This window comes from Pezoporus wallicus, unplaced genomic scaffold (genome assembly GCF_028554395.1).
Source record: "Pezoporus wallicus isolate ANWC-B61680 ecotype Strahan unplaced genomic scaffold, APGP_CSIRO_Pwel_v1 contig_8042, whole genome shotgun sequence".
NCBI classification, from domain to species: Eukaryota; Metazoa; Chordata; class Aves; order Psittaciformes; family Psittacidae; genus Pezoporus; species Pezoporus wallicus.
Window position 1 is genome coordinate 1607040 of NW_026639380.1, and position 21035 is coordinate 1628074.

At 39.2% G+C, this 21035-nt stretch overlaps 1 protein-coding gene across 3 annotated transcripts in view; it reads left to right on the forward strand.

The window, feature by feature from the left end:
* Positions 1-21035, forward strand: part of CHRM3 (cholinergic receptor muscarinic 3) — a 273490-nt gene that overhangs the window by 38104 nt on the left and 214351 nt on the right. The window contains exon 1 of one of the 3 annotated variants that reach the window (XM_057414523.1): positions 18516-18606. The exons of 1 other annotated variant lie outside the window; for it this stretch is intronic. The gene's annotated coding sequence lies outside the window, so the exon portion shown is untranslated. Of the gene's footprint in view, positions 1-18515; positions 18607-21035 lie in introns of those variants that run through there. One more of the 3 variants, XM_057414524.1, reaches the window with a different exon arrangement.

Sequence of the window (21035 nt, forward strand, 5' to 3'; positions counted from 1 at the left end):
AAGTCTGTCTGTGTGTCCATGGAGTCCTAGGAGGGCCCATGTTCCAAAAACCCAAGAGGGTTGTCATTTGCCTTAGGATGTCTAAGATAATGCCAGGTACCTGTGGTTAGGCCACAGAAATTGCTCCTATAGACTTCTAAAAATAGGTGTGGAAATCTCTAAATAGACCTTGTAGTAGGAGCTTGAAATTTTCATTGCAGCGTAAAGCAAGAATATTTTGCTTTTTCCTCTTAAAAGCCATCACGCAAGGTCAAGTTTGCTGTCAGTGTTTCTGGACATGAATATATTTTGGAGATCGATCACTAACATTTTTTCTTGATGTTTACCCCCACCTTGTCATGGCAAAAATTTGGAGTGCGGTTTGTGTCATCAATGTGAAAACACTGAGAAACTGACTCAGGGCATCTCCCACCTAGTTCAGAATCCCCCTTACATACTTCACTTTGACACATATGTGTGTAAAGCTTTTTTTTTCTACTGTTTAGCCAACAGTGTTATCCAGAAGAATTAAAGGGAAAAAAAACCAAACAAACAAACATCATTTCTCATTACTTCATTCAGTCTCATTATTATCAGTATTAAACTGTCAGTACTTGAATGACAGTGTATCACCACTGTCAGCATGAGGCTAGACAGTTCACCTGGATTTTTTTACTTATAAAGTCACCTTTCTCGTTTCTCCTCAACTGATCATGTGAAACAGTTTTCAGGATGGTGCTGCCTGTGGGTGCAATCATCCAAAAAATGCTAGGGGGAACTGTAAGTGGCTTCACTACCGGCATCCTGCTTCTCACCACCTTTGAGGGCATGGGGTTGCTGGCTTCCCTGCTGTTACAGCTGGGATGCGTCAGAGTTAAGTGGCAAATGTCTGTAAATTTTAATGGGATTTGTCTGCCAGAATCTATTAGGCCACTTTTAAATATTTAATCTATGATTGAATGTTTCTTAGAAAGGCACTTCCCCATACTACTAATTTCTTATCGGCTGGAAGAAAGTGGGTTTTCATTGCACTGGTTTTTGAAGCTGAAAGAATCAGGCTTGACCTGAAGTATTTGTTCTGCATAAAATATGAAATCATATAATTCTGAAGGATGATTCTGTCTGTGTACTATATAGCAGTCTTTTCAAAATTGTTTTTGTTAACATATCTGGTCTGTTCGTAATGCCTTTATTTTTTAATCATATCAGATGCCCTGGCATATTATTTTTATACCTCATATTTCACATAATAGTAGGCTGAAGCATTTACCATAAATTTCCGATCTGATTCAACAACATATACTCCTATTCTCTATATTTTTTTTTCCTTTAAATTTACATTCTAGGAAATTGCAGGTTGCACGCAAGAAAGCTCTTCTGTTCATCCCCATGACATGTGTAAACAGCTAGAAGATAGACTTTAATATCTCGGTGCAAATCTAACCTTGCAATAACAGCAGGACCAATCAGCCTTAATCCCAGGTTTTGGGGAGGATGGGAAGGCACTGCAGTGTTGAACTATTAGCTCAGTTATGAGGGTGGTCATGGTAGATGTAATAAACTCGGATTTAACTAACATTTTTTTCTTAAGGACACTTGAACATAAAACTTCCCTGTCTGAAGAATGTGCTCTGTTAACCAGGCTAGAAATAACTGAGAAATAAGGTTTGTTGTGCTGCCCTGTATACAAAACGAAACACTCCATGGAGCAGGGACTGCAACCAGATGTTTCATTTCCCAAGTGGCTAATCTAGCCACCAGGCTAGAGAATTGTGTTTTCTCATTACCCTTCCCTTCCTTCATTTACATAGTCGGTACACAGGGGAGGGTTCCAGTCAGTGTGTAGCATTAGAAAATATCACACTGTCATATAATTTTCTAGAGGATATAGTTGTACCATGTCTAATTCAAGTGCAGGAGGAAGTGATTAGCCAAAAGATGTTTTGGTGCTTGACCTACCAAAACCTGCATGGTTCATTATAAGCGACAAAGTGTTATTTTTTTTTAATTTGCTTAATCTCAGGAATTCTTGTGCAACCAAGAGACCTTCAATTCCAGTCTGACCTGAAAAGAACATGAGGAAATGGCCTCCTGAGCCGAGTTAGAAGGAGCATTGCTTGCGGGTTGAGGGAGGTGATCTTTCCCATCTACTTGTCACTACTGAAATCACATCAACAGCACAGGGTTCAGTACTGGGCCTCCCAATACAAGAGAGACATGAAGGTGGAGCAAGTCCAGCACAGAGGCGCAAGGATGATTAGGGGGCTAGAGAAAATCCTCTATGAGGAGAGGCTGATAGATCTGGGACTTTTCAGCCTGGAGAAGAGTCAGGGGAATCTCATCAGTGTATGCAAACTGATGCCTCAGAGTCTTCTTCTGACTTCAGTTTTTTCTGTAAAAAATATGTAGTTCTGTTATCTTCTTTCACTCACAGATACTCATTGACCATATCATGTACCTAGGTTTCTTATTCAGCCAGATTAAGATATGAAATCTATTAAAAAAAAAAAAAAGCTAACTCAAAATAACAAAACAAAACCCTGAAGAAAGTTAAAACAATAATGAAGTCTTCCCTTACATTTGTAAGTGACAGAATCCAAACAGACTGATGATATTACATAAAGCACAAGAAACTTTCAGAATTTGGATAAACTCTGAGGAGTTGTTTAAAGTGAAGTTTCCTTAACAAATGCGTATTTTACCTTCTGTTTTCTTATACTTGCTTTTGGGATAGGGTTTAGATGGTAGAACAATCTATCCTTTGATTCTGAAAACCATATGTGGGTGACTTGAAACATTATTTTCCTCATCTAAGAGAGTAAATCTTGGGGTGGGGGAGAATAAAATGAAAGAAAATCTTTGTGAAAAAAGGTAGAAAACACATGAACAGTAGGCTCATTTTAGTGTTAGCCTGATGACTTTTGGGTCCCAGAAACCTGCAGCAGTGAGGTGCAGCATGTGCAGATGTGGTCCTTGCTCCTGGCAGACAATCACTGAGAATTCTGGTATGTAGTTTGAAGAGCAAAAGCTGTAGTGACTTTTCTTTTTTCCTGAATTTCCACTTATCTCCCTGTTGCGTCAGTAAAGTTGCAAGTATAAACAAGTCTTCAACAGAGAAAAATGTAAATTAGTTTTCATGAATACATTCAAGGAAATATTTTAATAGATTGTCTTTGAAAATTCAAATGTAAATCACATCTTGCTAAAATTCTGAGCCTCCTTATTCCAGTGTGATGTTGAGAATGTACTTCTGCTCTTGGCAGAAGTTTTTTGATCTTTCACATTTTCAGACCTCCATGGTCTGGTCTTCTGTGGCTCACTTAAAATGCAACTGGTATTAATGGAGTGGTCCTTGTTTACTTTCAGCTGAAGCTGGATAGTGTCTTAAATGATTATTGGCTTTGCCTGGAAAATGATAGTTTATATATTTTCATGTGCTTTGATCTGGTTGAAGTGGCTTGACCCCTCTGATGCCGCAGGTTTTATCACTGTTCAAAACCAGGCTGTGCATGTGTTAAAGGTCTGGGAATCATTCTTCTTATGTTTTCTTGATGGCTCACCTGGCATTTAACACACAGTGCTTGTCCCCATGCATGGTCACCTCAGTTGTGATGCAGAATAGCTTGCAGGACTGTGCAATGGACTATAATAAGGCATGGCTGGAGGCTAAGAATAGACCTTTTTATATAGCAATTTCCAGCCTCAATCGCTTCCCTGCTCTGGATCACTGCTTGCACCCCTGGACCTGGACAGTTGAATGGGTGTGAGTGCTGTGGTTGCTGAGTGGCAGGGTTGCATTGGGTTGTGCCTGTGCTGCTGCTGGGGAAAGGGCTATGCAGTCAGCATATGGAAACACAGACACTAGGTATTGTGTGCCACAGGGAATCAAGCAAAGAAATACTATTGTATTTCTGAATGGAGTTTGCAAGCTGTGTGTATATGTTAACTCTGTATGATCAACAACTGTATTTTTTAAAGTTGTCATTTTAGTCACTTGTAGAAAATTGAAATGTCACAGTATGGAGCCTTGGGTTTTCTGTGACTCTGAGTATGTTCCAACACCATCCCGTGTAACTGAGCAATTATTTTTGCCTTTCACAACTGTATTTTCTCTTCTTTCAATGAAGATTTCTGTACTTCAGAAAACAGGAGACCATGGGAGTCAGACCAACAAAAGACCGAGGTGTGAGACCCAAACAAAATTAATGGAATAGAACAGAATAGCGTGGGTTGAAAAGGACCTTACGATCATAAAGTTCCAACCCCCCTGCCATGGGCAAGGACACCTCACACTAAACCATGTCACTCAAGGCTCTGTCCAGCCTGGCCTTGAAGACTGCCAGGGATGGAGCATTCACAACTTCCCTGGGCAACCTAGGAAAAAAAAATAATCTCCTTCTCCTCCTCCTCCTTTTCCTGCTTTGTTAAACTGAAACCCTTGCAATTATTAGGGAACACAGCCTAGGTAAACTTGACATCATAACTCACAGGCTGAGAAGTCAGTCGTGAAGACATACCTCAAAGGGGGTCAGTTAATCTTTGATTATGGTAGACAATGCTTGTAAATTTATTGATTCAATGTTAGCCAAATTACTAGTAAATAAGATAGCACACACTGAAATCTGAGTGGCAAGTTTTGTCACATTAAAGTTTTTGATGATATTTAATATTAATTGTAAAAAGAAAAAGCTAAATCCTCACTTGTACTACATTCTAAAGGAAGAACATCCTTATGGCTTTTCTGTTTACCTTCCTTCAATGAATCTGATCCTTCATTTATTGGTTGAATGAAAACCAGTTGTGTAATTTTAATAGCTGTTCACAAGCAGCCTGGACAGCATAGCTGCTGCTTATTTATACTTGTTGCTTTCATTTCAGTCCCTTATGGTGATTATTTTTTCCCCTAAAATTCATTAATGATAAATCTAATAAAAAGTTGGTTTGGTTTTTTGTTGTTTTTTGGGTTTTTTTTATATTTTATCACAAGAAGTTTAGAGATGGGCCGAGCAGTGCTTATGTATATGGGGAAGGAAAGGAGCACAAGTACTAAACTGAGCAAAATCAGGATTGATTGCCAACGAAGATGTTTTTGTTAATCTTTTTTTAATACCTGTATAAATCTAACAATTAAAAAAAGGGTACACTAAAGAGCTGGAATATATGAGATAAGTTAGTTATTTACATTGCCTCAGTATCAAAGTTTTACTTTGTAGTAATAGAAGATATTGGACAACGTCTGAATTAGCAGCCTAAGCAAAGAGGAGAGCTTCTCTATGCCTGTATTATCTGTTAGTTTCTAATTATAATAAAATTAACAAAATCAGTAATATAGCAACATTTGAGTTACTGAATTTTCTCTTTGTTGATTAAGGGAATTGAAAATGATGGCGCTGTTTGACATCAGTTTGAGTCAATTTCAGCTAATTTCATTTCAGTGGTTGAAAATAGTTTAAGACAATTCCATGTTTTCCTTGAAGTGTTCGTTTTTCTAGTTGATTTTTTCCTGCCTCCACGCTCTTGAGAGCTTTTTAATTGTTTCCAATACAAAAATTATGCCTGGGCATTTCTGTCACTTTTTTTATTGATAAATTTCAACTTTGGTAGAACATGTAGATTCAAAAATAAAAATCAGTTTCAGCCTAACCTAATCCAAGATAGTTCCTTCTTTGAATATGTCCAGAGAACTTTATTGTAGTTCAGCAAAATGTTTGATTGTGGTTTCCTGTGATTTATTTCAACTTCCTTGATCTGCATTTTCCATAAAATGCTTGATTTCAGTTAATTTTCAACAGCAGCTACTTCTGAACTTAATTTTCAGTTAGTTTAACAAATGGAAATGAAACAATTTATCTGAAATGTCAAGGAATATTTATTTTTTCAATCAGAGAGTTCAGATTATTTAAATGTTTCTAAACTGTCTTATTCCTGCTATACAATTTCATGGTTTTTTTTTCCAACATACAAAAATGTTACAACATTAGAATCACGAACAGTAATGATTTATTCTACAGCCTTGAATAATTTTACCATGGCTTTCTGGCTAATTTCCTTTCTAACATTTCTTTTCCTGGTGAGCTCTTTTTAACATGTTTTAACTGTTTCTTCAGTGATTTTACTCTTCCCTTAGCAATTGGTAATGCCTTAGTTCTTAAAGTTGTTCACATGTATGTTTTCCTAAGGAGAAAAAGCTGTGCAAAAAATGTCCATTGTTAGTAAATCTTGGCTTTGGTGTATCCTGAAAACCACAAAAAATTAGTGTCTGCAATTCATTGGTCCTCTCAAGGAAAGGATTCTTGGAGTTGCTTAACAGCTCTGTCCAGCTGTTGCTTTTCAAACCTTTGCTGCTGTTTATCCTTCAGCAAGGCTACTTGGACTGTTAGGTGATGCTGGAAGTGATCTTTGCACCAGTGGAGTTCATTGCTTGTCTGAAAACAGGGAAGCCAGGCAGCAGCAGACTTTTAAAATCCCTTTCTTTTCTGGAACAGGGGGCTCATGGAGCTTCTTCTCAAAGCATGGTGCAGCCTGACACCTGAAATGCTTTGCCTTTACTTTACCTTCTCCCTGAAAGCACTTTCAGTTTTTCCTTTGGCATTGTTTGTGAGCATACAGGTAATTTTTAAGTGAGTAATTCCATTAGCTTTGGTAGGCTAACACGAACATGTAAAGCTAGACATACTTGAATACTTTATTGAATCAGTGACCAAATTTTTCATAATCTTCTCTTTATTTTTAATCTGAACGAGTGGGTCAGTCTCAGGAACCAGATGTCTTTCAGAGCTCTGCACTTTGTCAGTTGTGGTCAGCCCATACTTTTTTTTTTTTAACCAACATTTATTTGATGTTCTTTCTTCCAGTCCACAGAAAATAATGAGATTCTTACTGTGTTAACAGCTCTTTTAAAGAAGGCATAAGTAATAAACCTGCTGAATGAACAATAGCTGTGTCTCAGCAGTACAGCTTTGGGAAGTTACAGAGCAATTTTAAATTTCCCTTGAGATAAAGACATCTAATTGTGAGGCTCTTCTTTGTAGGTGCACTTGCATAGTGTGGTTAAATTATGATAAGTAAGCAAGGTATTTAACATGACTGCAATATGTTGTGCATGCCAGGGCTCCTGGCATTGCTGGGAAATGACATTATGCTGAGTTAAGTTTTGTATAAAGTATTGAAGAAACTTTTTAAGCTTGGGGAGTGGAAAATTCTTAGTGTATTTCCTTGACCAAGGAGGTGTCTAAATTGTAAATAACAGAGAAATGTCCTATAAATGGCATTATTTCCAATATTATGCAAATTGCATGCTTTCTTTCATACCTTTCCAGAAACTTTCAGGTTTTCTATTAGCTTGTTAGCATTTTGAGGAAGAATAAGTGTATCCTGGAATGAAGTACATGTTTTCATTTGCTAGGTGTTACATAAGGCCTATACCCTGTTAGCATTCAGGATACAATCAATCATTTAAAATTATTCTTAATATTTACAGTTTTATGTATCAGGTTGGTTAGAAGCTGTTAAGAGTGAATTAGTTGCCTGACTTGTGTAACATTAGGTTTTGTTAAGGCTGCCACAGGAAACATAGCCACAATATTTGTATTTAGGAAAGGAAACATTCATTTATTTTGTGAATGTTCTTTAGTTGAATTTAGAACTTTTTTTGGAGTACAAAAATTGATTAATCTACAGTGGTGCAGTAGCCAGTGGTCCACTTCTAGTCTTTAATGTGTTTATTTTCACAGCGCTATTGGGAGATCACAAATCCTAGTAGGACTCCAGCTGTAACACAGATCTGAGTTATAGAGAACATGGCAAAGATTCATAGGTGCTAAAACCTATCTCAAGAGGTAAATACCTTTGAAATCAAGAGCTACCTCATCAAGAACTACCATTTTATAATGCTTTATTGTTTTTTTCTTCTCAGTTGTTAAGTGGCAAAAAATTAGGACAAAAGTCTTAAGTTGATAGAGCAAGTTGGAAAAGAAAGAACAAAGAAATGGAAACTTCTGAATACCTACTAGGACTAATTGCAGGGTATTTTCTAAATTCAAGTTTGTAATCAATACAGTGAAAGTTGTGATTCTTTTTATATTGTATTAGTTTCTTAATTGAGATATGGTTTTATACCAGGTCTTAATAAAACCAAGGCTGTAGTGGTAATATACTTAAGTATATAAGCCTATAATCTTACAAGTCTGACAACATTAATGTTCCAAAAGCTCATATTGAGTAAACTTTAATTGTATTCCAATTACTTCTGTTACAACTTTTGATTAATTTATCACTGTTTCTGTTGTTGTCTGGCAAATTCATAATCCCTGTAATTTTTTTGTTGTTGTTTAGTCATTTATGCTGTTCAATATTTGTGCAGTAGCTTTTCTCTTAGTCCCTTTCTGAGTGCATGCCATTAGTTCACAAAATGTTAAGATATATTCTTGCTTTATGTATAACCTATGCAATTTTTGTTTTTATTTGGAATTCTAATAACCTTGTAGTTGTCCTTTTTGTTGTCGTTTGGGACTTTTGCTGAAAGAATATATACTGAATTTTCTGTTTTTACAATTCATGTCCAAATACATTATGAGGCAGAATTAAAATTCTTTTGGCAGTTTTAGCCTTTTCTTGATTTTTCTGTCCCATCATAATGCATGATGCAGAATAATTTTCCTTTCTGCTTCAGTCGGTTTGAGTGTCAGGGATACTGCTGAAGTACATAAAAGCTTGCTCAGCACTTCACTACCGTTAGCCATAGCACATTAAATTTGTCTTAATATATTTTGTGAGATCACTTAAAGTAAAAAGGAAACATTAAGCTACACTCTTCATGAGCAGAAGTACAGGCAAAAATCATTGCATTTTCATGCCATCATATAAATACCCAAAACTGTGAAAAACAGCATTTTCACCAACTTTTTCTGTTTCCAATAAGTATTAATCTTTTTGGACTGGATCCTTAAATTGTAACATTAAACTTGATAAGTCATTTTGGTCCTTACATGGCCTGTTAATGATTACATTGTTTCACATTTGCTGGTGTTATTCAGGACTTAGATTGTGAGTGTATAGATACATTCTTACAATACAAAATATGCTTAACATTACTGAATCTGCTTTGCAATGCAGGAGTTTTTGTTTGAATGCCATCATTTTGGTTAAATATAAAATGATTAGTCTGTGTTGGAAATGCATTTAGTTTTACACCTTTATTATACACTTCTCTGTAATGAACCAGTTAATTGTGGCTTGTGTTACCTGAACTCACAAAGCAAAACAGATCAACCTTTTGTCAGTGAGTAATTCTGGTGCTTTCTTGCTGTTGTAACGTTGTCTTCTAGTGATGTGAAATATAATTATGGGTATCAGGAAATGTTGATGCCCACTTCAGTTGTTAATGATGATCAAAGTTTTGATAATATTCATATAAGAGCCAAAATAAAAAGCCAAAAGGGTAGATGGCATCCTCTGGGTCCTTCCTAGAAGAGTAGTTGATTCCTGTTCCCACATATGGTAAGCTAATCGCTAAAGGAGGAAATGTTATAAACAGTGTGACAATGTAAGTTGCACCACTTGTCTTCCCAGTTAGAATGCACAGGATGGAAGTGACACCTTTGCAGAGGACATACTTTTAAAAGCCTCTCTGTTTTATCTCAGGTGGCAGCATCAGATCAGGGGGATTCACTCTTGCGTGTATGTTCTCTTTAGCTTCTGTGCCCTGCCTTTTTTCAGCCCACCTGATTTATCCCTCTTGGTCATATGGGCTACAGTCCCTGACTTCTCATGCCTTTCTCTTCTGTTTGAAGTGTGCATTTGGGATTGTTTTTTTTTTGGGGGGAAGGCATTGCATAAGGATTTTTCCCCCATCCCTAGTAAATCTGGGAAACTGCCCATGCAATTTCCGTAATAGTAAAGCACTGTTTTATCTTCTCTTGTGATGTCAGCTACTAAAGATTTTTATTACCGTTACATCCCAAATTATGCTTTTGTTGATCCAAATAGGTATCACAGTATCACAGTATGCTAGAGACTGGGAGGGACCTCGAAAGATCATCTAGTCCAATCCCCCTGCCGGAGCAGGAACACCTAGATAATGTTACACAGGAATGTGTCCTACACAGGAATGTGTAGGTATATTTGTAGGACTAAATGGAAATTGCATGTGGTTTTCTCCGCATTGAAATTTAATCAGTGACAAATATGTTTCTCTGACAAAGGTCCAGTGCCATCAGAAGAATGATCTAAACGGATGACTGTAGGTGGTTATCAATGTTATGGTCATTATTATAGTATTAGTCAAGAAGAGTGGTGTTAAATGCCTTTCTGGTCATAAACTTTATTTCCTGGTTATATTTTTCTCATATGACTAAATGGGGTGTTTGAGTGGGCCTCCACCATAACTGGCAACTTTAACATTTCATTATCAAGACTTTCAACAGTTTATTTCCTTGCTGATTTTGCTTTCAATAGGAAAGAAAAATATTCATATTAGCATTGAAGTTGGCAGCTATGATTATTGTTTTAACTTAGTGTGTCTAAGAACAAGTAAAGGGTAACCTGTGACTCAGTAACTCATTTCTTTTATAATAAAAGGGGGTTTATGGTGATTCATGGAATTATGGGGAATATTTTATGATAGAGCTGATCGGAAAACAAATCACTGATCCTGTGTGGACTGTATTTTAAATGCACATCTGTTATTCCAACATTATACAAAGAAAGAAGGCCTGTTGTGTGCCATGCAGTTGATCCTTTTCCTTTCCCCATCTACAACCAAGCTCTTGTGTCTTTAAGGAAGCATTGGTAATTTAGAAGGGCTTTTATAAAGGTAATGTGAATAACTGCCTTTTGGGTTACAAAAAAAGCAACAGAAAAGGAAGGATGTGTTAAGAAAACTGCCACAAATTAAGTAATTGTTGTCTTTTTCTAAAATAATTCTGTAACATAGGCTCGGTTCCTTCCTCTGCCTGAAAGATACTTCCTCCCTAGGATAGTGCAGCGACTGTGAGGCTGTAGGAAATTTAAGTGTTTTTAAAAGCTGATTACAGTTGGCTGTCCTCTTAATTTCTGCAGGTCATACTGTTCCCATTACTGCACCCTTTGAAAAGCTGGTGGGGGAGGGTTTTGGGTACACAAGTGGGAGGACTGGTTCCAAGGACATTTGGGCAGGTGTCTCTTGTCTTCCATGAGTGGAGCCTGGATGCTCACAGAGAGCCGAGTCCTCACCCCTCATCCCTCGTCGCAGCTGTCAGCACACATGTTAAAGGAGAGGTGTGCAGGTGGTTGGCAGGCAGCTCCTCTCCAGTTCCTTCCACCCCATGACCACTTTGCATGCCCCTCCAGATCCCTTTCCCTCCTTCCCCCAGCCTCCCCCTTTTTCCTCTCACTGCTCTCAGCCCTTTAACCTTCTTATCTGTCCAAGTTTGCAGGTTTTCAGTTTGCCTTTTGTTTGAATTTTTTTTTTTTTTCCATTCGGAGGACTTCTTGGTTTTAATTATAGTCTGGCTTAAGTTCAGCCAGACCCTAGTTCAGTTTTTTGGCTGCTAGGAGTTCCTAACAACCCCTAGCAGAGGTAGGGCTGACAGAGTGCCTGTTCCCTGTTCTCCTGTCTGCAAGCCTGCATGTCATCTCTGTGGGCTGAGGATCAGCCCTGCCCCTGCCTGGGGGTCAGTGTTTTTCAGATCCTAGGGCTTATACACTGAGTTTGCTTTAAAGGTGTTCAAAGTCAGGGCTGCATTCCCAAGTTTGTGCATTTGAAAGACATAACCTGTATTTGTCAACCTTAAGAAATGCTGCTTGGTTTGCAGGGCTGTGTTTTGGTAATAAGTAACCTCATTCTTGAAACACTGCAGCTCCCTTGCATTCCAGTGAGACAGGGTAGATATCTCTGCAGAGTGACTAAATATTATGGGTTTTGAGCATCTGATTCCATGGGAGGGACTTGCTGTAAACCATATAGATGGATTCATCTTGCATTCAAAGTTGAGAAAAAGTATCCCTAGTTGGGCAGGTACCCTAAATTATTACTACTGTTGTTATTGTTTACAATAAATTATTACGCATTCTCAGTTCAAACCTGCAGATTCAGAATCGTGGTGGCAACATCACTGTGGTAAATAATGCCTAGGAAAAAATGGCCCAAGTGTCAGAAACTTACAAAGAAGGGAAGGAAAAAAAAAAAGGAAACATACTATTTAGACTAAAATAATATAAATTTGGACTGCAGCTTGTGGGTACATTCCTTCAGACAGCTGGGGCGGACACAGTATTTTATTCTGAAAGAGTAAGAGTTGTGGCAGTAAGAACTGCCAGAAATGGGAACAGTTACATTTTCTTTTCACCAGAAAAAGAGAAAGCCAAAATCTTTTGCTCTCCTGGTCAAATGGTTTTCTTTTACTTCAAACTGGATTTTTAACATATAAATGATGATAGAATGCATACAATATTTATGTATAATACCAGAATTGATTGCCTCATTTTAAGAATTTTCACCACTAAGGGATGTATGTGATAATCCACAGTGGATTTAAATGCATGAATCTGTGCCATCCTGTAAGTGTATATAGTATGTGAAACCAGATGCAAATATGATATGCATCTCAGCATTTGGAACTGTTAGAATGCTGTATGGGCATATATGAAAATGAAGTTAGGTCAGAAGTATTATGGTATTAGTAGAAACTGTCTGCGAGCTTAAGTCTGAATGTAGACACATTAATCATTTGTGGTTTCTTATTCTGTGCACATTGCACATGAAGAGACTGGGCTTGAAGTTATATTTCACCTACACCGTCTGTAATAACATTATTTGCATTCCCTTCGTCAAGGGACTTATTTCAGAAAATGTTAGTTCTTAGATGTTTTTTCAAAGCGTGCTGATCGCTCTTTGTTGTTCTGAAAATACAAATGGACGTGGTGCTTATTTATGTGATGTTACATTTTGGTTGGGTTTTGTTGTTTTAGTTTTTCTTTTAAGACAAGAAATTGAAGAAGTATCACTCAAAAACATGCTCTTTGTGTTTTTTATCCACAACAATAAACATCAAGTATTTAAATATACTGCAGCTCTTTATTTAATCTTCCTTTTTTTTCTTCTACCCCCCCCCGCCCCCGAAATGTGTGAAGTGTCCTTTTGCTGGGAAAGGGATAACGGTTGTCTCATTTTACTCTAGGACCATCCACATGTTATCCCTTTGAACTGTTTTCCACATTGTTATGTCTAAAAAATACCTTTCACTTTGAACAATTTATTTTGTGTGCTGTTTCTTCCCTCCCCACCAATCTCATTCACTTTTTAGCTGTCCTTTAGCAGTGATGCTGAGACTAGTACTTGGGGGAAGGGGGGAAGGGGGGGGGGGGGGGGGCATGTATACCCATTATTATACTTTTGGCAGCTGTTTCAATCTCTTGTTCTGGCCACCAAGGAGATTGGAGTTTATACTAGAAGAAAATCTTGTCAAAATTGAAGCATTCTTGCCAAACATCCATGCTAACAAATGGGTATTTTTTGTTAGAAAGACTTTGACCTATTATGATTGACAGCTGTCTTTTTTTATTCTGTGTCTTACAGTGCTGTAGAAAGGAGTGGCACAATACTAAAAGGAGTTGGTTTACCTTTTGTTTCCCTTCTATGATCATAGTATCTTGGCACATAAATGTAGCTGAATTTCATTTGCAAGGTGGATATATGGTAAAGGAAAGATGTAATGCACTCTGTAAAGTGTGTGATGTAATTTTCAGTTTTATTGTGCATCAGCTTCACCATTTCAAAAGGTTTTCTCTTCCGGGTACTTTTTTGAAAGAGGTTTATCTGCCTCAACTATATTTATCTCCAAACTTGACTAAGTTATGTAATTTAATCAGATGATACTCAACTCTTCTTAGGTTTCTTTCTTGCACAAGTTAATTTTGTCTTCATTTTTTAAATCAAGTGACAGGAAGAAGTAAAATCTCTGGGGAAGATTGTTTCCAAACGCTGTTTGGTACTTTTACTTCAAATTCTTAGTTAAGATACTCTCTGAGGTTTTTTTGTTTTAGTATGTCAACACTTTAGGGAGAAAAAAAAACACGAAAAGGTTTGCCTCATTGCAGTTTGCTAGCACACCCCTAACAACTGTGAAACTGTGGGCTGTTTGAAAGAAAACTTGCGAGAAGTGCCATGTGCTGAATGAGGAGCTAAGTGAACTCTGTCTCATCCTCCATCTGGAGAAGCAGCATCCTGCTAAACCAGTCAGTGCCTATAAACTGGCCGTCTCTCAGGGGGACGGCCTGAAATAAGCTACTTTGTATTCTGCTGGGAGCTGGAGAAGGGGGAAGGAGCTGGGGGCCTGGCTGTGTTTCCTTCCTCAGCAGCTTCCTGCAAGAGTTCAAAACTTTCTGTTCTAGTATATGCAAAGTGTCGCAGCCAGCCCACTCCTGCGGAACACAAATGTGCAAACAGTAATCCTGAAAATAGTACTTCTGCTTCTGTGCAGTAGGGTTCTTTTGGTTTAAGAAACTTCTACTTTCTCTTCGTGCTTCTCTGTAGTGATGTGCACAGTGACATAGACTTCTGCGAGTTAAAATGGGCAATGGCCCCCTCATGTTCTACTTAATTTCATAGAATCATAGAATAGTTAGGGTTGGAAAGGATCTTAAGATAGTTCCAACCCCCCTGCCATGGGCAGGGACCCATCCCTCTAAACCAGTCACCCAAGGCCTTGTCCAACCTGGCCTTGAACACCGCCAGGGATGGAGCATTCACAACTTCCCTGGGCAGCCCATTCCAGTACCTCACCACCCTCACAGTAAAGAACTTCTTCCTTATATCCAATCTAAACTTTTCCCTGTTTAAGTTTTAACCTGTTACCCCTTGTCCTAACACTACAGTCCCTAATGAATAGTCCATCCCCAGCATCCCTATAGCCCCCCTTCAGATACTGGAAGGATGCTATGAGATCTCCACACAGCCTTCTCTTCTCCAGGCTGAACAGCCCCAACTTTCTCAGCCTGTCTTCATACAGCAGGTCCTCCAGTCCCCTGATCATCCTTGTGGCCCCCCTTTTATGTTAAGGACACCAGAACTGCACACAGTCCTCCAAGTGAGGTCTTACGAGAGCAGAGTAGAGGGGCAGGATCACTTCACTTGACCTGCTGGTCACGCTCCTTTTGATGCAGCCCAGGATACGGTTGGCTTTCTGGGCTGCGAGTGCACACTGCCAGCTCATGTTATGTTTCTCATCGACACAGCATGGTGTCATCAGCAAACTTGATGAGGGCTCACTCAATCCCACTGGCCATGTCACCAGCAAAGATGTTGAGCAAGACCGGTCCCAACATAGATCCCTGAGGGACACCACTCGTTACTGGTCTCCAGCTGGACATTGAGCCATTGACCACAACTCTTTGTGTCACCAAGCACCTTGTTGATTTTCATGTGCCTTAGCATGCCTTCCAGGAGAATCTGCCCCAAGATTTTGCCAGGCACAGAGGTGAGACTGACTGGTCTGTAATTCCCCGGGTCATCCATTTTCCCCTTCTTGAAAAAGGGGGTTATATTTCCCTTTTTCTAGTCATTGGGAGCTTCACTGACTGTCATGATTTTTCAGATATGATGGACAGTGGCTTAGCAGCTTCATTTGCCAGCTCCTTCAGGACCTGCGGGTGGATTTCAGCGGGTCCCATGGACTTGTGCATGTTCAGGTTCTTAATTTGTATGTAATGCCTCATGAATTTAATTCCATAGTGAAATTTCATTCCAAGTATGACTTGAAAACACATTTCTTCTTTGTCTCTCATCTTAATACTTCTTCCTAGCTTTGATATATTATTTAATTCTGTGATTTTATTAATATCTGAGATCATGCTGGACTGTACTTTCTGAAAAGCCCACTGTATAGACATGCACTCTTTTTCATAGAATCATAGAATCATAGAATGGTTGGGGTTGGAAAGGACCTTAAGATCATCTAGTTCCAACGCCCCTGCCATGGGCAGGGACACCTCATGCTAAATCTTATCACCCAAGGCCTTGTCCAACCTGGTCTTGAACACTGCCAGGGATGGAGCATTCACAACCTCCCTGGGCAACCCATTCCAGTGCCTCACCACCCTTACAGTAAAGAACTTCCTCCTTATATCCAATCTAAACTTCCGCTGTTTAAATTTTAACCCGTTACCCCTTGTCCTGTCACTGCAGTCCCTAATGAAGAGTCCCTCCCCAGCATCCCTATAGCCCCCTTCAGATACTGGAAGGCTGCTATGAGGTCTCCACGCAGCCTTCTCTTCTCCAGGCTGAACAGCCCCAACTTTCTCAGCCTGTCTTCATATGAGAGGTGCTCCAGTCCCCTGGTCATCGTCGGGCCCTTCTCTGGACTTGTTCCAACAGTTCCATGTTCTTTTTATGTTGAGGACACCAGAACTGTACACAATACTCCAGGTGAGGTCTCACAAGAGCAGAGTAGAGGGGCAGGATTACCTCCTTTGACCTGCTGGTCACGCTTCTTTTGATGCAGCCCAGGATACGGTTGGCTTTCTGGGCTGCAAGCGCACAATGCCTTCTCATGTTCATTTTCTCATTGACCAACACCCTCAAGTTCTTCTCTGCAGGGCTGCTCTGAATCTCTTCTCTGCCCAACCTGTAGCTGTGCCTGGGATTGCTCCGACCCAGGTGTAGGACCTTGCACTTGGCATGGTTAAACTTCATGAGGTTGGCATCAGCCCACCTCACAAGCGTGTCGAGGTCCCTCTGGATGGCATTCCTTCCCTCCAGGGTATCAAATGAACCACACAGCTTGCTGTCATTGGCAAACTTGCTGAGGGTGCGCTCAATCCCACTGTCCATGTCAGCAACAAAGATGTTGAACAAGACCGGTCCCAACACCGATCCCTGAGGGACACCGCTCGTTACTGGTCTCCAGCTGGACATTGAGCCATTGACCACAACTCTTTGCCTGCGGCCATCCAGCCAGGTCTTTATCCACCGAGTGTTCCATCCATCAAATTGATGTCTCTCCAATTTAGAGACAAGGATGTCGTGTGGGACAGTGTCGAACGCTTTGCACAGGTCCAGGTAGATGACATCAACTGCTCTACCCCTGTCCATCAGTTCTGTAGCCCCATCATAGAAGGCCACCAAATTGGTCAGGCAGGATTTCCCCTTAGTGAAGCCATGCTGGCTGTCACCAAGCACCTTGTTGTTTTTCATGTGCCTTAGCATGCCTTCCAGGAGAATCTGCTCCAAGATTTTGCCAGGCATGGAGGTGAGACTGACTGGTCTGTAATTCCCCGGGTCATACATTTTCCCATTCTTGAAAATGGGGGTTGTATTTCCCTTTTTGCAGTCATGGGGAACTTCACCTGACTGCCATGATTTCTCAAATACGATGGCCAGTGGCTTAGCAACTTCATTCACCAGCTCCTTCAGGACCCACAGATGGATTTCATCAGGACCCATGGACTTGTGCACGTTCAGATTTTTAAGGTGGTCTCGAATCAGATCCTCTCCTACAGTGGGCCCAAGGTCTTCATTCTTTTGAAGCTGGTTAGAAATTTACTGAAAACAGGTAAACAGCAAATACCTTTTGAAAGTGGGAATTGAGCCTAAAACAATTATTTGAAATACCCTGGTTGGCAGAACTTTGCCAGTTAGAAGGAAGGAGTCTGATGAGAACCTGACAGTGTCAGTATCTGTAGCATTCTTCAGGCAGACAAAAACACAGCTTAGGGTAAAAATAAAAGGGGAGGGGTTTGGAGGGAGGGGAAGAAGCATGCATAATTTTATTTTTGAATATTCAGTAATGATGAAGAGAAAAAGGAATTGCCATTTCTCACTCCTTGCTCCTTTTTTCCTCAGAAATACCATAAAACCAATGAGAAATTCACAGTTCTGATTCTACAGACCTGGGTCCTACACAGCAAGTAGCTCAAGTGACACTAAGAATTTAAGTTTGTATATGCAAAGCAGCTCTCACATGAAAAAGAAGATAGATGTGAACACTGTTAAATAAAGATTAGCATTTGTCATTGAGCCCATACTCCTGAAAGCACAATTTGCCTGATCCCTCTGGGATCAACGGTGTGTGCCATCTTAAAGCAGTGACAAAACACCAGTTTAGTTCTGTGATTCTCCAAGCCACAGCATGGTGTCCTGAAGGAGTTATGGTTACAGCTAGCTGAATTTAATTCATAAAATTACTGTGTATCAGAACAGATCGGTGTTCATTACGAATAAGTCCCTTGCTTCTGGAAAATGTCAGCAAATGTTAATTTTTCTGTTTATCTGGGATATTTTTTGTTTTGGTTGTCTTTAGGACATTAGGAATAAAGAAAAATGTAATATACAGTGCCACCTTAGAATATAGCCACAGGAAGACACACCTGACTTTCTCAAAGGCAGGTAGTAAAAATACTGTTGTTATTGTCCTCTTCCCTCAAAGGTTACTTTTCTGCAATGCTTCTGTTACATTCATATGCACTGTGTTCTGCCAGGTGAAGAGCAGTTCTTGACTACTACACTACAAGCAGTGTAGCCTTGTCAGATGTGTGTTCTTCTCAGATTAAGTGCTGCTGGTCAGCAGTGCTAATGGGGAGTCTTGCACTAATACTGACTAAACAGCCTTCTTCACATTAGTGACCTGGCACTTTGGATTTAACTCAGTTTTGGTGAGTTTGGACCTTTGAATTTCTGTCCAGTTCAGGGTATTTTCCACTTTACCATTTTGTGATAAATAATCATTCAAAATCATGTTCTCTATTTTTTTTTTATACCATTAGGAGTATGCCTATATACATTGGTGAATTTGTGAAAGATGCAACAGTAATGTGTGCCTGCAAACTAAACAAAACCCCTTAGTAATTATATCTCTACTAGGTTTCTTCTTTTGTGTTTCTTGCTATCTACTTGAAATCCCAAAGTAGAATGTTATCTTTCTAACCAGTATGAGAAACAGCTGAGAGGCTGTCAGTCAAATGAGATTTCTTCATCTGATAGAAGAGATGAACGAGGAAAATTCAAATAGTAGTTCTACATGTTACATCTTCTAGGAAACGTGTTATGTATTTCACTGGATAAAGATACAACATTTTTTGACATTGTATGGAATTCTTAATATATTTACATTGTTCTCATCCTGGATTTGTGATCTAGGACCTGAGCCAAGAGATCAAAGACTAGCCCTATCTTCCTCAGGGTGATCCACAACACTGTGAAAGTGTAACTCGTATTTTATGTGGCTGTAGGTCAACTTCCTTAGAAAAGCAGCCTAAAAAGTTGAACTTTGGTTTGTTTTTGGTTTTGTTTTGTTGTTTTTTTTCTTTTAAATTCTAGATTTGTTTCAGTGTTTCAGTAATTTGCTATAGTTGTAAATATTTCTGTGCAGATGCAAAGTCAGTTCTTTCAAGACTCTTAGTTGTGTTTTAGGTTTAGCCATAAATTCAGATGAGAAACCCATCTTTTCTTTCTCAAAATTTGTTTCATTTTAGACCTTAACATTTAGAAAAGTTGCTAGACAGTTCCTGCTGACCTGATTTGACATGTTGCAGCTCAGGAAAACATCTTCAGGATTTATCTACCTAGTAGTCTGCTGTTCAGGTACTGAAAAAGTTCTCTACTTAAATATTAGCATGTGGCTTATTTATGTACTATGTGACACCACTGTGGTGCCATAAGGTGGCATTCTATGTGGCAATTAGCAGCATATCTCTTAGAACTAGCATGTGCTTCAGACAATGTCGGCTGTCTAATAACGACTTTTCAGCCTGCCAGTTGGGGGATTGTAATCAGGTGCTCTGATAATCTTCATGTGCTGTCAAATTGCTGGGTCAGAGAATCCTTTTTCTTGGAATTTCCTTCTCTGTCATGGTCCAAAGTGGTTCATGGCAGCCTCTCTGAAGGAACAGAGGGAATTACTACTGACTGTTCATATTATGGCATTGCAGTGGGCAAGGGACACCTTCTGAATGTGAAGCAAAACATAAGCTAGGTAAACTGGAGACATTAGAAAGGGATATTTTATGTGTCTTTTCAATGTACTGAAGATTGAGCAAGATTATATTCTAACTGGACAGCGATTAGAAGTAAAAAGGAGACTAAAAGAAGGATAGTTATTTTCCTAAAAGGAATAGGGTGGCTTGGTAACCCTCATTCTCATACCAAAAAATCCTTCATCCTAAAGATTGTCTGGGGGAAATGTTGATAACTGTTGTGCTGTATGTGCAGGGGCCTAGTAATAGTACTCTCTCATCATTCGCCAGGAAGGTATAATGATGAAGACCCTTGTAGCTTAATCCAAGCCATAAAAAGGGTGATAGATCATAAGCCTGTCTTTCCAAATGCTGTGTTAAGGGCACACTAATTTGTGGCATGTAGCATTATCTAACAGTTCTGCTCATAAATGCAAATCTTTATTATGGTTTCAGTAGCTTCATCATTTTAGATGCTAGCTTCTGCCTCTCTTTGATGCAGCCAGATAATTTAAATTATACCATTAGAAGGAGAAAACGTTTTCATGCCAAAACCTCTTGCCAATCAGCATCTCTTATATCACCCTTCTACTTTGCTGCCGATCTGCATGACATTTCTGTATGCATTTCTGCTGAATCTCTTTAACTTTCTACCTTTGTAATGGCTTAGCACTTAATTAAGCTAGCTGGGTGCATATAAACAGAACCATCAATGATGGATAGTATCTATACTTAAGTTAAAAATATTTTTACCGTAGCTCACTAAAGCAGCTACTTAAGATCATGTTAAGTGTAAGGGAAATGTGGGTGGGAAAGACTGTGGAAACTGTGTTGGCTAACAGGATGGAATGAAATTGTTATCCCTCTTCAGATGAGAGCAGTTCCTGTAAAGACTATCATTTGGGACAATTTAGGGAATTTTTGCAATGGATTTCTTTTGGAGAAGGAGGGAGAAATTCTTGAATAACTCTAAGCAGATGTATATAATTAAAAGAGCCAAAGTGCTGAAATACCCAACTGAATTGGGAAAAAGTGATGTTTAAAATCAGGCTTGGCATTGTCCAGTGGATGTACTTTAGCAAGCTTCACCTTCTCGAGGTCAGTTCTGCTGAAGTTAAATTTAGCTTTAG